Source organism: Scleropages formosus, chromosome 17 (assembly GCF_900964775.1).
Source record: "Scleropages formosus chromosome 17, fSclFor1.1, whole genome shotgun sequence".
In the NCBI taxonomy this organism is placed as follows: domain Eukaryota; kingdom Metazoa; phylum Chordata; class Actinopteri; order Osteoglossiformes; family Osteoglossidae; genus Scleropages; species Scleropages formosus.
Genome location: NC_041822.1, coordinates 7,186,378 through 7,203,207, shown reverse-complemented (window position 1 = coordinate 7,203,207; position 16,830 = coordinate 7,186,378). Strand labels below are relative to the sequence as shown.

The 16,830-nt window shown below is 38.7% G+C and overlaps 1 pseudogene; it reads right to left on the bottom strand.

The window, feature by feature from the left end:
* Positions 1–2,048: 2,048 nt before the first annotated feature.
* LOC114912484 (A disintegrin and metalloproteinase with thrombospondin motifs 3-like) lies at positions 2,049–14,612 on the bottom strand (annotated as a pseudogene).
* Between the last annotated feature and the right edge of the window lie 2,218 nt (positions 14,613–16,830).

The window sequence follows — 16,830 nt, the reverse complement described above, 5'->3', positions numbered from 1 at the left end:
ACAGCATCAGTAGTGTACACAAATCTATAATGAAAAGAGAAATTGCAAGCATGTAGAAATGAGAAACTGACAGAGGAGTCAGTATGTTAAAACTGAAACACACGAGTAGTATGGGGATATACGTATAAGCCATATATCCTGTATAACATGTCTGTCTGAGGCTCAGGGATTGTCGGTTAAAAAATCTAAAAATTACTAGCTTCTCTCAACTTTGAATGTCTTGAATAATATTAGCAGCAGTTTATAGGCAGCAAGTCAACAACATTATAACAAGAATAATAAAATATTTCTAACACAAACACAATGTGCTTGAAAACTGTCAAATAAAAAACGACAACTACACACACCTGCAATGTCATTTGTTTCCCTTAGTCCTGGTTTTGGGGATCAAAACATTCTTTCTCCAGATTGACACAAAAACAAATGTGCTTGACATATTAGTACTACTATATTTGGCTGTGAGAAAACAGCTTTGTTGAGATTCAACTCTAATTTAATACTAAAACTGCTTCACATTAACATTTTTTTTCAAATGCAAGTCAATTTCTACATGCCTGTTGAAAACACTGTCAAATCTAAATTTCAGAAAATGTTCTGAGCTACATTTTTTCCATTTTTTCTATGTGACTTTTTCCTGTCTTCTGACTTTGAAACTCCATTTTTCAAACTGAATTCTGCTGGTTACACCTTCTTTGAGAAACATTATTGTTAGCAGAAGCAACTAACAAATGAAGTAGTGGATTAAACACAAACAGGATGTAAATTAAAATAAATACTTTAAGTCCTTAATTCTATATACAAGACCTATACACTGACACACAGAACAGGGTATGTGTGGTTGCACTGTGGACACAACTGAAACATTAGCATTTTTTTCTTTTCCTATTGCAGTCAGATGCATTGTGGTTGTGATACAATCCTTTTAAATAAATAGCTATCTTGACCTTTTCTCAGAAGAAGTGAAGGAAATCTTGTACTATATGTTCTACATATATGCCTTTGCAAGTCCAGCTTTACATATTCAGAAATAACCTTTAAAATTCACACACCTTTTTCAAAGCATAAGGAGGTCATAGAACATTATTTGTCTTCAATAATTTTGTTGTAAAAGAAATGTATGTCTTAAAAATTCTTCCCTTTTTTTTTTAGTTTAGCTCTTGGTTATATGTGAATACAGTACTTGTTGACAGCATAAATTGTACTAATATAACAGTAAAGTAAAACAGATTCGATGTAAGAATAAAAATGCATGTTTGACAAAGTAAATTTACCAACAGCACCAGTTAAAACCAGTTTTCACAAACACTGAGCTTATTACATCCTCACATTTTTACCTTTATACGGAATCTGTCTTTATCTAGGGCCATCCAAACTCTTGATAAGTGGTATTGTGCATTAGCTGCAATAATGTAAACTCTGTAAATGAAGTACTTTACAAAGCGTACATTGTATCTTTTATATCAATAGGAAACACGATCGTAAACACACACACACACACACACACACACACACACACACACACACAATCCTACTGATACAGGTTTGCAATGCTTATCTGTGTATGTAAAGCTATGTTGTACCGTAGGCACCAAATGATGTCCTTTAACATATATAAAATTATCAGTTTGCCTTTTTTTAAAATAATACTGATATTTCCCATATACATTATGTACAGGACCGCATATAAATATTCATTTGTCAGACAAACAGAAGGGAACCAGTCAGTGAAAATAGCTGGATTCTGTAATTCTATACAACTAGAACCATTTCGTAGTGAGTGCTGTTGTGACATCTCATAGCTTCAGCGGATGTGCAAACCACAGCAACCAGAGCTATTGAAAGGGACAGTCTGACTATTCTTCCAGGAATCTTTGGTACATTTCCTCTTTGCGAGGCGTATCGAGCAGTAAAGCAGGAATCATCTTTGTGAAAGTGAACCAGCACTTTTCTCTTTCTCTTTCTCTCACAATGGTGCTGAAATGGAAAAGACGCAGGATGTTGCCAGATATCTACATTGACAGAGTTCAGGTGAGACCATAAGATTCCATTCATCTTTCCACCTTGGGAGATGAAGGTGGCCACTGATTCTCTGTGGACATGTCGTCCCTCCACAGCAAGGCCACTGGGGATGCATGGGCTGCTGTGCTGCTATGATTCAGGGAGGACATGTCATGGTTCACCATCACAGGCAGATTCCTGCCTCCTACAGCAGTCAGTGGCGGGGTCCGTCTCTGCGTCTTGTTCATCATGCTGGTAGCTTTCCTAGGGGTAGAACTTGCAGGGGCAATATTTTTTACAGTGCTCCCAATTGTCCTGGCTGTTTTAGGGTTGACTCTCTGGTGTCTTTCCGAGAGACTGCCAGTGCCATTAAGCCCCATGGTAGACGATGAAGTGTGGGCGGTGCCAAATCGGACCTCTTCCACAACCTCTGAAGTTTCAGGGTGGTATGGGGTAAGAGTGCTGCTCCGTTTGCTGCAGGACTCACAGCACAATTTGTTGTAGCCTGGGATGGAGCAGTATCGGGCTAGAACCTCCATTTCACAAAATATGGACTTATCTCCTGTGCATGGTTCATCTGGGAAAAAGCACATAGTTGGTTACAAAATCATGACTTTAACTTTATTCTGTGTTTTAAGTATAAACCTAGTCGGTTTACTTTTTCACAGAGAATATAAACACAAAGCTCTATTAGTATCTTCTATCATCTGCAATGAAATATGTAGTCATTCTGTTTAAGACAAGTATATCTCATGAATACAGCTGGGTAGTCTTATGGGATGAAGAATATCATATTTTTTGGTGAAGACAGAGTGTACTCTTTTTGTCCTGAAGTCCCTGCACCTCTTTGTGTTAACTGAAGAGCAGTTGGTGTATGAATGAAAGCACTCTTATCCTAAATATTCGTCATATATTCTTTATCAAGAGGGCAGCCATTTAAATGAAAAAGAGTATAAAAGTACAGAATCATTTCTGTGTAGAGTGCCATCTTTTCATTTGCCTATTAATCATATGCTTTAGTTGAAGATATAAAGAAAATAATACACTAAAAAGTATTAAAAAACATTACAAAGCTTTATGGCTTTGTCTTTAATCTCTCTAATGTCGCTAATACAGCTGCCTCGCTGTTCTCTGCATCTGGACATGTGTGAGAATCAAATTAACAAAATGAATAGGATTATTTTTATATGTAGACTATAAGAAATATCAATATTAGTTATTACGCAGCACGTCTTTCCCTAGAATTTCATTGCTAATGTATGCAAATCATTTCACTGTGAATACCTTCTACAAATAAACAGTATCAGTCCACATCACTTTGATTAACATCATTATTTATTACTGCTACGCTTGCAGCAGTGGGTGATGTAAATCATTTATCTTGCAATGTGTTTGTGAATGGTTGGGGATTGAGGTGGTGACAGACCTGATAAGTGTTTGCTTCAGGGTTGCAGAGTTACAGGGCAATGAAGCATTTCATCGTAGTTTTCAGAAAAATGCAATCATATAAATATTGCATCCTAACACTCACAAGAAGTAACAGGCAGTGGAGCTCTTACGTGCCTTACCATGGCAAGGCCCAGGTTTGCATGGCCTGGTGGCTTCTGGTCTCTCCCCGCTGCACTGGTCTCCAATCTTGCAGGTCACCGAGCGGCGCTCCACACCTTCCCCGCAAGTCACTGAGCACTGCAAGAAGACACAACCTGTTTGCACGTGTAACAAAAAGATGGCACATTTTAATTATTCACTTCAGCAATGGTTAACATAGAAGTGAACAAGACATATTAAGTATTAACTTTTGAAATCTTTAATAAAATGTATTTTCATTTACGAACATCTGGGAAGGAGTGACGCATATGTTCTTAAAGTGAAGAGCAGTTCACTTGCAACTCTAATCAGTCATACAGGAGAGAGTGTGAGTCAAGCCAAATCAGTCATCTATCTCCAGGCAGATCTGCACCTCTGACCAGGGTCCAGTCCTCCACTGAGCAGGACAAGGAAGCCTGTTGCAGGGCCTGCGGCTCTCAGGCTTCACCCCACTACAGTACTTGCTGTGGACCGAGCGGTTGGTGCCCTCATGGAGCAGCTGCATGCAGCGCACTGTGCGAATCTGGTAGCCCACGCTGCCGCAGGTCTTGGTGCAGTGCTCCCACTCCTCGGCTATCCACCTGGACAGCGCAGAGACACAGGAGCAGATTACACAGCTGCCTTCACAGGCAGACTTCTGAACACTGTCCCTAAAGAACATCCAAATATTTATTTCAGATAAATTTGTGTTGTCATGTCCCAGACTTGCTTGTTGTATGTACTTTGCCATTTTACTGAAACGCAGGGTGTGTGTTTAAATTTCTGCTAGAAAATTCACATTACATTATATATATTACAGACAAACTGTAGTACTACAGCATACTCATTACAGATCTGATCACAAGTACTGCAGAATATAAAATAGAAAATTTTACAATATAAAATAACAAAACAACATATATAGTAATTAAAATTAATTGCATTCATGTGATAATTTTGTCTGTCAGAGTGGGAAAATACTGTTACAAAAATCTGTTTAAAATCAAGAGTCAAAAAACTGATCTACTTTGGAAATAAGCCATGCTCAGCTAAAACTGTGCTCATCAAAAACTCCACCACACATATTTTAACATACTTAGCAACAACCTAAAGAAAACTAAGCTTTATATAAAGTCATATCCAGTTGTCAATCAAATGCAAAAATGAAAGAACTATACATTTTTAAATGGCCTCTGTCTGAACAAACCTGCTTTCTGACTGATTTTGTACCAGTATTAAACAATAATAAACTTGATGAAAAAAACTCAGCGCGGTGGTGCATACTGTCAGACTGACAACAAGGGTGTTCTCTACTGGGTTGAACCTCCTGCGTTTTAGACTCCAGGGTAGATCTAAAAGTGGATGCAACCCTGAGGTGTTTATAATAATAATTACTCACTGTGGCTGTGCGCAGTCTTGAAGAGTTACACATTCTGCGGATCGGTTTTGGTTTCTTACTGACATCGCAATAGCTTCGGTGTACCATCTTGTTGTCCCCTTTTTTGCGACATCCATACTTGGTAAACTGAAACCCTGAAAACAAATGTAAGGTTAATATTATTTATATACAAATCTTGTAAAATAATTTATGTTAATTATCAGCTTCATCACATGCCTTTGTTCAAAGCAATTTATAATGTCAGGTTTGTACGACAACAAGCTATTGACCAGATGCCCCATTTATACAACAGCTATTTCTATCCATCCATCCATCCATCCATCCATCAACAACCGCTTGTCCCGGAGCGGGGGTGTTTGCGGCGAACCAGAGCCTTATCCGGCAACACAGTGTGTAAGGCCGAAGGGGGGAGGGGACGCTCCAGGATGGAATGCCATCCTGTCAGAAGGCACCCCAAGCAGGCCTTGAACCCCAGACCCAGCAGACACCGGCTGAACCCAACATGCCATCATGCCCCCTTGGAGGGTATTTTACTAAAGTAATTCAATGCATTTAGGGTACTTCAGCAGAAGGGTATTTTCACTGAGATGTTTCAAATTACAAGGCAACAGGTGGCACTATAATACCTGTTGCCCCAGTGTAGTGTTCACACCATTGGTAGGGAAGGGCATTACCTCCAGCACAAGGTCTGGAGCACTGTGACCAGCTCTTCAGAGCCCATTCGTAGACATCTTCTTGGATGACGTTGTTGTTGTTGATCGGAACAGAGTCCTCATGTATTATGTACTTGTACATGAGAGCAGATCTTGTCTCATTGTCCTGGGGTATTACCTAGAAAAACATAAGATTTGTTTACCCCAGTTTGCCTCATCCTGTAATTACAATTCAAGAGCATATTCCGCTATGACAGGACAGCTATAACTATTCCAAGTATTAGCGTTCACAGCAAAAAACAGAAAATATGACAGCTTAGATCAATGTCCAAAAAAGGGAGCGAGAGGAGGGTAGAGTAGCTTGGGAGCTCATTCATCATCCTACATGATTTTACATGTCCTACAGAACACAAGCATGAGACATCAGATACCCTTCACAACAATTAGACATGACACCATGAAAAAACAAAACATACAAAGGTGATCAAAGATCTTAAGGCGATCTAAATCTCAAACTTAATTTGTCCAAGTAATGGTTCCTAGTACATAAAAGCATAAATAAGCTGTATGAAGATTAACCTTAAACAGAAAAAAGCCCAACTCAAAGTGCTACCAGTATAGCCATAGACACACAATGCATTTTTACATGGTTTACTGTAAGTTGTGTCCTGTTTTAATACAATTTTGGTTCCAATATTAGACATTAAGTTTCAAGTACACACACACACATAATCAGAACCGCTTGTCCCATACAGGGTCGCGGGGAACCGGAGCCTACCCGGCAACACAGGGCGTAAGGCAGGAAGGGGAGGGGACACAGCCAGGATGGGACGCCAGTCCGTCGCAAGGCACCCCAAGCAGGACTCGAACCCCAGACCCACCGGAGAGCAGGACTGTGGTCCAACCCACTGCGCCACCGCACCCCCCTTAAGTTTCAAGTACTTGCAGGTTATTATTTTTGGTCTCTGAATTTTTCAGTTTATTGGAGAAGGTGGCTGCACATTTGTGAAAGTTTGCTTCACAAGCAGCCCAGCTGCTTTAAACTAACAAAAATGATGAAAACCAGAGTTTGTGTAAACATGTAAAAAGTCATACAAGCATGCTGATGTAACAACAGGCTAAAATTGCAAATTATACATATGGCCTTTTAATTAAAATTGTTCTCAACCATTATGTATTATGTTTAGCTTTCATAACATGAGTCATTAGATAAGCAGTTACCAAAACAACCACAGCGTCATGCAGCGGTCCATCTGTGCTCAGAGTTTCAACACCATCCTCAGTAATATATTCCCACTGCACTCCCAGATCAATGAAGCTCCTTGATTTCACTTCTTCTCCCTTTCCATTCAAAATGTAATGTCCAGTTGCTTGATTCTTGACAGCTGAAAACAATAGTTTGTAAGAGGTCACTTTGCCTGTACATAGAGCAACATTTTAAAAAACAAAAAAAAAAAATTCTAAAATTGGCTAAATAAATTCAGAGTATCCTTAGAACAAGAATGTGCTTTGGAAGGCTGTAAATTTTTTTATTATCTGAAAGTGAGTCCGAAGGTATTTTAGTTTACAAAGTTATTTTATTTATTTTAACAAAATGGTGGACTTGTTTAAAGCAATGCAACAATGTAAACTTAATCAGGACATCCTTACCTTTGGTTAATTAAAATTTCAAATTTATTATCATGTGTTATCTTTAATGTCAGATAACATAAACCACTCTGAAGTAAAATGTTACTTAAAACAATAACATGGATGTCTTTGGAACATCCACAATGAATAAGAATTATTCAAACAAATATACTAGTGTATCTTCTGAATAATTGCTATTGTCACTGACTGTATGGGACACTGTGATAACGCAAAGTGGTACATTTTTAGAGAATATACATTTAAACTGGCAGATGATATACTACAAAATAACATTTTCTAAGGAGCAGCTACAAAGCAGAAGCAGGAACAAAGACAAGATGAAATATCACACAGTCTGCAAAATGAAGCTTGTAAAAAAGAAAGCACCGCTGTGGAAGCACGGGATGTTGCACATTTTCTTTAACTTGTGCAGTGTGGTAGCACAAAATAAAATGTGCTTTGCTTTCATAATAACCAAAAAACCTTTTCTGACATAATCATATCTTCACTGTACTTGTATTAACTTGAAGCACTGTTTAATGTGGATACAATTACTAGATGAAAATATGTTACTTGAATTATAAAATGGGATAGGGAATGCAATTTATTCTGTGGCAGCAAAAAAGCTGCTCAGAAACAGCCAGAAGGGCTGGAGTCATTTCTTGGGAAAAGTTGATTTCTCCTAAAATTAAAATACTTTGCAATGAAGAGGTATGCAGCAGGAGTAGTTGTAAGAATGTCACATGACATTTCTGTTCACTATGGTGTAAAACAAAACCCCTGCAATTAGATGAACAGGAGACATATGACTTCAAAAAGGGGTCATTCAAGTCTATAAGATAGCTGCTATTACAAATGAATTGCTAAACCAAATATTTCTAGTTAAGCGTTTGGCACTTCATGCGTGTTCTGAGGTTTCACATTAATATTTAATCAAAATACCACGCAAATCTGTGTGTCACCGCTCCGGTACTTTCATCCTCTTGCATAGGATTAGGAACCTTATATAATACAGTCATTAACAGATCAGTTTCAGAAGTGATGTGCAACTCACAATTTGAGCTCATGACAGCGTGCCCCTTACAACATACGACTTTAACCAAAATTTTATAATTTCACCTTAATTTACTGTGTTCTTGACGGGTGTAAAATCGGGGAAAGGTGGAAGGTACGTAACCCATCAACTAGATACACACACATGCACGTGTGATGATTTTAGTTTTTCACTTCAGTATCTGACTTATGATTTTTTTATTTTTTTGCATTTTTTAATAAAATGAGCCCATCAGTAAGCGTAACATTGCAGCTCCATAATAAAAACTGCAGTTGCTTCAAACAGGCTTCACATACAAGTCGTATTTAAAATAAATTTCCCAGAAATAAATAAGGGCATTCTCTGACATGTGCGTATAACCTGGTCCAGGAATTTTGTTTAAATCTTCAGAATGTTACAGCTCATTAATCCTTCACATGTCATCTATGTGAAAAACCACTACCATACTGACTAAAGTGATGTATCTCTGCACACCCTGTAATATATATGAATATATAATGTCGTAACTGTGAAATGTTTCTGAAAATAAATTTTTTTTTTTTTTTTTGCAGTTTTGATTTTTATAACAGACTAACCAAACAGTAACATATAAAATATATATTGCTCTCAGTATCTGGTATGTCACAGCTGCTGTTAAAAGGCTGAAATTTGACAACTTACCAAGAATGTGAGGGGAAGCCTCATGTTCTTGAATGATCACATGTCTAGCACCAGGTGGGATGAGAAACATCTTAAGGTAGCCTTTGTATTTATTTGCATAAGTAGCATAAGCAAAGATTGGGAAAGAACAGAAGCAGTTAGTCAGAAAAAAGTAAGGTTTATTTACAGAAGTGGACATCTCCCTAGTTAGAAGCCATTAACTTTGTTCTATGAGCAAAACAGCATGAAATAGTCTGTATACAATCTACAATAACTTTCATTCAGCAAGGTTATGACAACTTGCAAATGGAAGTTAATTTGTTAAATTAACTGACAAAGGTTTATTTGTTCAGATAAAACTATTTAATGCTCATATTCAGACACTGTATAAGAAAAATACATTGAAATACCATTCACTTTAGTGATTTTCTACCCCGGGGTCTGTTTCATAAAACAACTGCACCAGTATGATAATGTTTAGTTCACTGATGATCTCTGATCTTTGTAGTGCCACAGTGCTTTCGGGAAGCAAACACCAGATAAAACTGCTACCATCTGTACCAGTAGCACTGACTGGTGATAATAATGGCAACTTTGTGTATAAAATACGCTGAACCGTTAAACCTTTGTCAGTTTATCAGCAAAGTACACAGAGCACAAGAGCACTGCAGCTGTACAGTGGCAACCTTTAAGCTCTACTCCATGGATGTCCACACTTCTGCAAACCTGTTAAGACTCACCAAGAAATGTTTTAGAATCCTCTGTTTCATTGAGAAACACATTTCGAGCTCCCTTAGGCAGTAAGAATGCTCCTCTCGTTTTCCCTTCAAATGAAATAGTTAGTTATTCTTACAAGGGTGTCTTCTCTTTCATTGACTTTAGCTTGCAGGTTAGTGCATCATTGCCTCTTGATCATTTAAAAACTTCAGTGCACTAAAATATGACTCTGTCAATCCTAAATACAGGCACAACTGCATAAAGAATGTACTCTCATGACACGAGTCAAGAAAATGTGAACAAATTAGCACAAATGTTAAAGAGGGAGGGGGAAGAGAGGCAGCCAGAGCTCTAAATAAACCATTTAGTCCATAGCCAATTGATCAAAAAACCAAGAAAAACACCAGAGAAAAGGTCAAAATACTTCTTTAAAAGTACAAATTACAAATGTTTCCAGTATTTTAACATTTTAAAATATTAAAAACATTGCCTGGGTAGTTCAGGCACAGGTTAAAGTCCTGCTCAGTCTGTGTGGAAGTTTGCATGTTCTTCCTGTGCTTGCATGGGATTCCTCCAGGTGCTCCAGTGTTCTTGCACAATCCAAAAATGTACCTACCGTATGTTTCATGTTGACTGGTGACTCTGAACTGCCGGTAGTGTGAGTGCATGTGTAGCTAGAACCCTGTGATGGGCTGCCATCCGGTCCAGGGTGTACACTGCCTTACGCTTCTGTGATAGTCTCCAGACCACCCTGCACTGCAAAAGTGCTTACTAATAATAGATGTCTGGATGCAAGTATTACTCTGTAATTTTTATTGATAATAATTTTACCTGAGGTATATAGCAGATCCTAATCCAGGAATAAGAGGGAAATCTGTGTTATGTAACTTTTATTGATGATGGCTAAGTGGTAAAAGTAATGCCAAGTTAGAAACCAACTACTGATCCAAACTCTGTAAGCTAAGGAGCCATTTCACCTTGGACAGGAGTTCTACAGCAGGACTAGGATTCCAGCTGAGAACCTTCAGAGTGTAAGTCAACAGCTCCAAACACTTCACTACCTCTTGGTTGCAGCAAAAATGCTGAAGTGTGCTTTCATCCACAGCTGAACTCAGCCCTGCCAGCCCTTCTGATGGTCAGTAAAACTACCATGAACAAGTTTTGCCTCCAAAACATACTGTCTTTACATCTTTCTGCAATGTACCTTTATATTTCACAGTATCATACAAGGCACTTTAAGTGTGTGCCAAGAAATCGACAGCTGCACAAACTGAAATCAAAGGAACAGTAAAATAGCATAGTGTGGTATAATTGACAGACAATAAACTGACCAGGGAAAAAAATCTGGTGTAAACATGTTTTAAGGCCTCTCAACAAGCAACAATCCACCTTTCCCTCATCTCCAAATGTGTGCACACATCTGCATTATATATAATGTATACAGTATATATAATAGTGTAACATAATCATATACACAATATGATTATGTTGCATAAAACACTGTTAAATAAGTTACAACATATGTGAAGTTCTGGAAATATTTGGCATAAATGAATGAAAAGACGTTATTTTATTTGACTAACTCACAGAGCTAATAGTCAATGAAATAGAAAACATTACTACAGGAGAGAAAATTAAGATTAGATAACACTGGATACTTGCAGGTTTTGCTTTCCAACAAAGGGATTTCTTTTTGCCATCTCTTGCTTAACCTTTTTCCTGAAAGGTAAGTGATCCAGGTTAAAACAGGAGGTTGAGAAAAGATCGTGTGCAGCAGCTTCTCTTCATCCATTCCACCATCCACAAAGTGAGAAAATGTGTGACACTCTCTCTTATTAAAGCTTTACAGGAATTAGTGTGAAGTCTCACATATTTGCCAAAAAAAGAAATTGCTTGCATTCCCTCCTCTCTGGAAAAAACCTGTCTGCAATGCAAAGAGCACAAGGCAGGTGTCTCTTGAGAAATTATGATGCAGCAATATTGCCTTTGTTATTGTTCATTCTGTGTTCGACACTATCTGAGGGGGATTTGAAATAGCTGCCTCAAATGTGATTTTATGGTACACTAACAAGCATGGAGGGTCTCTTGCTTCATGTTATTTGCATGCAGCCAGTGAACAGACAGCACGGTCCGGTACACCCTAGCACCAAATTAATAGTGCTGACCATGGAGTGACATTAACTGCATTCTGCGTGCTGCAGACCTGCCCTGTGCACCCCAAAGGGCTTGGTCATATTTCCAGGAGGATACCTGGTATTTTGAAGCCTCTTCTTGCATTTTTCGTCTTTTGCCATAAAGAGAATTCCTACAGCTACATGTTCAGTAAAACATAATGTCTTGTTTGTATGTAAATAGTTACTTGGTTAAATTCCAGCAAGGGGACTTTCCTCTTTTCTTTGGCAAGGTGAGCTTCCACATATACAAGTGTCTGTCCAAAAGCAGACTGCTGCAATCCGACAGGCTTTCTCACAGGAAGAGAATATCCTCCAGACACAGTTCTTTCTCTTAGAATCTTTCCAGAAAATGATGGTCGTTTTGTCTCTTTTGGAGATAAAATATGGTCATATCTTTCACTTCTCAGAGTAATAGCTTCTTTAGAAGAATAATAAAATGTCTGTTTACATCGGCAGTGCGAACTGGTGAATAGCACTTTCAACTAAAAATAATATTTATTCCTCTTAACTGACTTTTGTAGTGTACTGAATCATAAAAATTCTTTCCAAGTTCCAAGCATATGACTGAAACTTGTAATTTTTGATCCAAGAAAACATTTTGTTTAATTAAGGTGAAAATCCTGTTACTTTGCAATAAAGGCAAGATCTGTGACACACTGAGATGATAACACAACTCAACTACTGTCAGATTCTCATTAAAAATCAGAAAAAGCGCCACAGTATCAACAACAGCAAAACTGATTGCAGGCATCGTTGTGTTGATATTACAGTTAATGAATATTTACTGTTAATGGAGAACGATCTGAAGAGAAAACATGACAAAATAACCAACCGTGAGAAATGGCATCCAAAACTCCTTCTAAGACATTCCGAACCAGTCAGTAATAGATGTGGCTGCTTTTATTTGCTCATTTTAATGAGACTACAGTTAATATTGAGTTGCTTTCTGTATAACCGGTGGCAGATCGTTTAAATGAGCTCAAGCAATAACAAGCCATGGTTCTTGAGACCATTTATGCTCAAAGTGCTTAGCTAATGATTGCTCTAGATCCACAACATGATGCTGGGACTGTTATCTGTAATGCTTTGCTGTAAACTGGAACTCTGTATAAATAAAGGTATTATACAACTTTTTTTTTTTTTTTTGAGTGGAGTGTTGCAGGATTCTAGCAGAAAAAAACACTAGTCTCACAGTGCATTTTTTTGCAATGATCTAGATCAAGTGACAAGTTTTTAATTAGACCTACCAGCTTTCTTGGGAGTACGGGTGAAGGTCCCCTTGACAGTCCTGCAGTGAGAATTGTCCCCTCCACATACCCCACACCGGTCCTCCACTTTGTTTGAACCAATCTCTCTGTCACAACCCACTTTCTGAAAGGGGAAACAGGGGTAATAATGAGGCACAAACCCAAGTATTTTTATTTCTTCCTTTTTTATGATATATTACACTGATATATTTGAAAAATTTCTTTCAAAGAGTGCATTTGTGCCAGCACTGTAAGAAAACATTTTGACTATACAAAAATGCTAATTTAATGCCCCTTAACAAGCCCAGAAAACTTCCTAAACAGACCATATGGAGAGTTTGTGTCTACTTGGCTTCATGCCTAAGGATTATTTTGTCCTAATTTAATAACACAACATCTTTATGCTGTGTGCAGTTATAGTCAACTAAGGACAAAAACAAATGTACCATGAACTCCCTTTGAATCTACAAGACTTGCTTTATAATGTGCATGAAGGTCTTGAAACACTCGTTAAAATATGCAAACTAGCACAGTCAAAAAATTAAAAAATTAAAATTGGAATATTTTAAACTCTACTGCAGTTTGGTTTTTCTTCAGGCAATATAAAATGTGGGTGCAAATTTAGAGAAATTAATTCTCCAATCATCATCAACCATCACTATGTAATTAAAAATGCTGAATCAGTATTATCTGTGTTCCAGGCAAGCTTCTGGGCTGATACTTAAATGGGGATTTCTTAACTCATTGAGAAATAATGCAACAACTAAATAGGAAAATGCTTCAAAACAAAGATATATAGGCATAAGCAGAGGAGAGACCAGTTTTATAAAGAGCACTATAATACACATGATACTGTAAATCATGTCTATATAACAATTATGTAAATTCTTCCATATATTTGCATTATGGATATAGGTCAAATACCCAGAAAGTTCTACTCAATGAGCAGGGCAGTGAAGGAAAATGAAGAATTATTCCTAGAACCAGAAATGACTGGATTTTTATAACAAAAAAGCTAAACGTTTTAAAACATTAAGTTTTTTCTTATTTGGGAGCTATTAAAACATTATTATAAGCATTTATATGACTGTACAGAAAACAGTGTGTGCTATCTTCTACCTCTTCCAGTGTGATGCCTTTGTGTTAGGAATTTACAGTGTTAGGTTTGTACCTTATGCTACAATGATTTTACCACTTAGTATATAGCTAGGGAATTATTACTGTCATCAATTCAGGGCAATTACTTTTCTCAGGGGTGTTACAGCAGGAGCAGGGATTTGAATGACAAGTCAATGGCTCTACAGTTCAGTACCTACTGCTCTACACATTTTTTTCAAATTCAGACTTAGAAATTCATGGTTATTATAAATTTCAAATTGTTTTTCAAATGGATTTCAGTCCACGACAAGGAACTAGCTGTGTAAGTGGTGATCTAACATGAAACGATTATTTCCTTACCACACACTCTCCCCGCACACAGATGCTGTATGGATCTTTGTAAGAACAGCGAGTCCCATCATGCAACAGCTGCTTCATGTATGCTACATCCCCTGTCTCTTTTGACTGGCAGTATAAGTGACATCTTTTATTTGCTGAAATAAAAAAAAAAAAAAAGAATGAACCTCAAAATAGACAAAAGAGAAAATTGCCTACACACTATGCTTCTCCAAATTGTTTTTAATTATGAAGTTGCTATCATTTTATTAGTTTATCAGTAAAAATAGTGACTTAAAAGTAACTGAGTTCATCTATATTTGAACAGTATCTAACGCAAAGGATGAACCACATTTATTGACAGATATGGTTGTTTTATGACATGTAATATTAAAATAAAGATTACATTTACATTTATTCATTTAGCAGATGCTTTTCTCCAAAGTGACATATATCTGAAAAAATACACACACACACACACACACACACACACACATTTTCAGAACCGCTTGTCCCTTACGGGGTCACGGGGAACCGGAGCCTACCCGGCAACACAGGGCGTAAGGCCGGAGGGGGAAGGGGACACACCCAGGACGGGATGCCAGTCCGCCGCAAGGCACCCCAAGCGGGACTTGAACCCCAGACCCACCGAAGAGCAGGACTGCGGTCCAACCCACTGCGCCACCGCACCCCCCCTCAAAAAATACAATGTGTGCATTACATTAGGAGGAAGATAGTTGCATACGTGTGATTCTTAAGTACAGTTGGTGTCTTTCCACCACATGAACCAATGTTCATCATATGAGTAGCTGCATAAAACTCAATATCAACAATTCCTGATCACCTTCTAACTCATTCTTTTTTTGTTTTTTCTTTGAGATACACAAACATTTACGTACATTAAAGGATTAGCTACATAAAGGCTTATCCAGGTATGATCTTAAAGTTATGCTGAATGAACATTTACACCTTACATGAACTGAAGAGATCATGGGTGAAGTGAGTTTGGAAGAGGTGAGTTTTCAGACCCTTTTTAAATGTGGACAGAGTTTCAGCAGTTCTGAGTGAGAGCAGGAGGTTGTTCCACCACAAATGAGCCAGAACCGAACATCCGTGTTTTACCTCTCATGCGTGGGACCACCAAGTGAGCAGATGTGGAAGAGCGTAGCAGTCTGGTTGGGGTGTAGCGGATTATCAAGTCTTGTAAATAGCTGGGAGCAGTTCTATTGATGCATTTGTAGGCTATAACCAGGGTCTTAAATTTGATCCTGGCAGCTATACGAAGCTAGTGCAGAGAAACGAGTAGAGGAGATACATGGGAACCCTTCAGCAAGTGAAACAACTCGGGCAGCAGCATTCTGTATCAGTTGTAGAGGTTTGATGGCAGTAGCGGGAAGGCCAGACAAGAGAGAGAGATGCAGTAGTCCAGATGGGATGTCACCATGGCCTGGACATGTAATTGCACAGAGGTAAGGACGGATCCTGTGGGTCTTATGCAGGATGTATCTGCTGGTCTGGGCTGTGGCTTCGGTGTGCTGAGGTGGTGATCAGACATCCATGCAGAGATGTCCCACAGGCAGGCAGCAATAGGCACGGAAATGTCTGACGCTCCAGGTGGAAAGGAGAGGAAGAGATGGGTATCATCACCCTAGCAGTGGTATTTGAATCCATGGGAGGTGATGACAGGGCCGAGGGAGGAGGTGTAGATCGAGAAGAGCAGAGGGCCCAGTACTGAGCCCTGCAGGACAGAGACAGGAGAGAGGCAGAGAAGAAGAACGGGAGCCCCGCCAGACCACTTGATAGGATCTGTCAAGAGATAGACTCAAACCATCTTAGTGCCATTCCTTTGATCCCAAGCTGATTAAGAGAGGAGAGCAGAATTTTATGGTTGACAGTGTCGAATGCTGCAGATAGGTCAAGGAGGATGAGGACCGAGGAGAGGGAGGCCGCTCTAGCTGACCGGAGAGCATCAGACACTGCCAGGAGCGCTGTCTCGGTGAAGTGATCAACTTCGAATCCAGACTGATATCCATCGAGGATATGGTTCCAGGTGAGGAATTCAGATAGTTGATCACAGGCCACTCGTTCTAGAGTTTTAGACAGGAAGGAAAGGAGGGAGACTGGCCTATAGTTTTGGACTAAGTTAGGATCCATAGAGAGTTTCTTTACTAGAGGTGAAATGAGAGCAGTTTTGAAGGCAGATGGGAAGCAGCCAGAGGAGAGCGAGGAGTAGTTGAGCTTAGAGATGAAGGTGGAGAGTTGAGGGGAGATGGTCTGTAGGATTGACGATAGGATCGGATCAAGCGAGGTGGTAGGTGAT